Source organism: Silene latifolia, chromosome 1 (assembly GCF_048544455.1).
Source record: "Silene latifolia isolate original U9 population chromosome 1, ASM4854445v1, whole genome shotgun sequence".
NCBI lineage: Eukaryota > Viridiplantae > Streptophyta > Magnoliopsida > Caryophyllales > Caryophyllaceae > Silene > Silene latifolia.
The window spans coordinates 116,774,460-116,777,290 of NC_133526.1; positions in this window are offsets into that span (position 1 = coordinate 116,774,460).

Sequence of the window (2,831 nt, forward strand, 5' to 3'; positions counted from 1 at the left end):
ACCTTTATAGGTTGCGGGTTCACTACTCGTTAAGAGTAGAACGTCATCTATGTCATGTTCCTCGACCATACCAATGTATCTGTCCGGAGGAATAGAGACTCTTCCCGACCTCCTAGGTTCCTCAGGAATATTCACCGGAGCCGGGATTGAAGGAACAGGTTCCTCCAATGGTTGCTCGGTGTTTGGTTCTGGAATCTCCGACAGGTCGAAGGTTCTATCACTCTTTGCATTCTCGAGAAATACCTTCTCTAAGAATGTCGCACTAGCCGCAACAAAAACGCGTTGTTCGGTTGGCGAATAGAAGTAATGACCACGTGTTCCTTTAGGATAACCTATAAAGTATGTCTTGACCGATCGCGGGCCGAGCTTATCCTCGTGTCTCTACTTGACATAAGCCTCGCAGCCCCAAACCCGTATAAAGGACAAGTTAGGGATCGTTCCCTTCCATAGTTCATATGGAGTCTTGTCAACAGCTTTAGACGGACTTCGGTTAAGTATTAGAGCGGCTGACATAAGAGCATAACCCCATAACGAATCAGGTAAAACCGTGTGACTCATCATGGATCGAACCATATCAAGTAGTGTTCGATTTCTCCGTTCGGACACACCATTCAATTGAGGTGTTCCAGGTGGAGTTAACTGTAAGGCAATCCCACAGTCTTTGAGGTGTTGATCAAACTCGTGAGAAAGATACTCGCCACCACGATCTGAACGTAGTGTTTTAATCTTTCTACCTAATAGGTTTTGTACCCTATTTTGGTATTCCTTGAATTTCTCAAAGGATTCACTTTTGTGCTTCATTAAGTAGACATAGCCATATCTACTCAAATCGTCCGTGAAAGTGATGAAATACCTATAGCCTTCTCGTGCGGTGATTGACATAGGGCCACATACATCCGTGTGTATGAGTCCTAATAGGTCAGCAGCGCGCATTCCAACACCTTTGAAGGAAATACGAGTCATCTTACCGATGAGACATGATTCACACGTGCCAAATGATTGAAAATCAAAGGCCGAGATAGCTCCATGTTTGATGAGCTGTTTTACGCGTTTCTCATTAATGTGTCCTATACGGCAGTGCCATAGATACGTTTGATCTTTGTCACCAACCTTTAACTTTTTATTCATTACGTGTAATATTTCCGAGGTCTGATCTAAAACATAAATTCCGTTCATGGAGACCGCCTTGCAGAATCATATCGTGTAATGAGAAAATGCAAGAATTATTTTCTATTACAAATGAAAAACCAAGTTTATCAAGCGCAGAAACTGAAATAATGTTTTTGGAAAGACTAGGTACATAATAGCAAATCATATAATGACAACTCAAATCCGCTAGGAAGTCGGATCACATATGTCCCCTTGGAGATGGCAAAATACTCTTGCTCCATTCCCAACACGCAGTCCACCTCACCCTTTACGAGGGGTTCGATGTTTGAGCCCCGCACATGATTACACAGATGAGAACCACAACCAGGATCAAGTACCCAAGTTCCGTAACTTGCGTGGTTAATCTCAATCATATGAATAAAAGTAGAAGAAGAGGAAGACATACCAACAGGTTTAACACGACCTGCCTTTAAGTCCTCATGATAAACAGGACATGTGCGTCTCCAATGCCCATCTTGTGGCGGTGATGGCATTCCATGTTTTCATTCTTGCTCTTTGTCGCGCCTGATGAGGTGCTCGACTCACCAGGCCCACTCTTACCCGAACCCGACTTCTTGAACTTCGCCTTACCTCTCGCTAGGTTTGCCGAGCTTTGCCCTTACCTTTCCCTTTATTCGACACAACGAGAACATCGTGTTTCATGCTCCCACCGAACTTCATGTCCTTCTCGGTGCATGTACGAGGAGGGAATGCGATTCATGCGGAGTTTTCTTCAAATCATTCATATAGTAATTCGCTCTAAATTGCGAATAACCATCGTGGAGTGAATGAAGAATACGGTCGATAACAATATTCTCGCTGATGTTACGCTAAAGGTCTCCGGTTTTTCGACATTCTCAATCATGCTGAGAATGTGTGGGCTAACCGGTTGGCCCTTCTCGAGTCTCGCATCAAAGAAGCGAGTGGTATGCTCATAGGTCACGATTCTCGGTGCTTTCGAGAATTCCTTAGTGAGCGTGGTGAAAATCTTGTTTGCACCATGGGCTATGAAGCGTTTCCGCAAATTGGGTTCCATTGCAAAAATGAGTACGTTTTTAATCGCACCCGCTTCCATACGTAAATCATTAAACTTGGTGACTTCAGCAGCACTCTAGCCGTGGGACCTGGGTTTGCCGGGATGGGCTCCAAGAGATATTTGAGCTTCCGTCAGCAGCGGCAAGCATTCCGTAATGCCGCCTCCCATCCGCGAAGTTGGATCCATCATTCTTCGATCGAGTAGACCGATTCATCCGATTCATGAAGATCCGGCCGGACTCACGGTCCAATGGGGCACTTGGCATTGGGTTATCACTTGAACCAGCCATTTGTTGTTTAGCAGTTTAAAAACGTGATCTACACTGAAAAAGAAAGGAAAACAAAAACGAAATAAGCAACTCATCGAGGTGATTTAAGTCTATTTTAAAATTCATTTTAAACATGTAGACTCTCGCACTTGCATAATTGATCTCCCTCAAGAAATATACAAGTGATCCCAAGACTCAATTTCTGTAAATTGATAAGCCAACTGTTTAGCTAATTCTTCCGGAAGAACTCTTGGTCGATAGATTTCCGTAAATCCTATCTATAGTCCACCATAGTCACAGGATCGCATTTAGTGACCATAGTGTTGAGATAAAATAGGTCAATCGGTTCCAACTTACCCGACGTAGAAGGGGTCATAT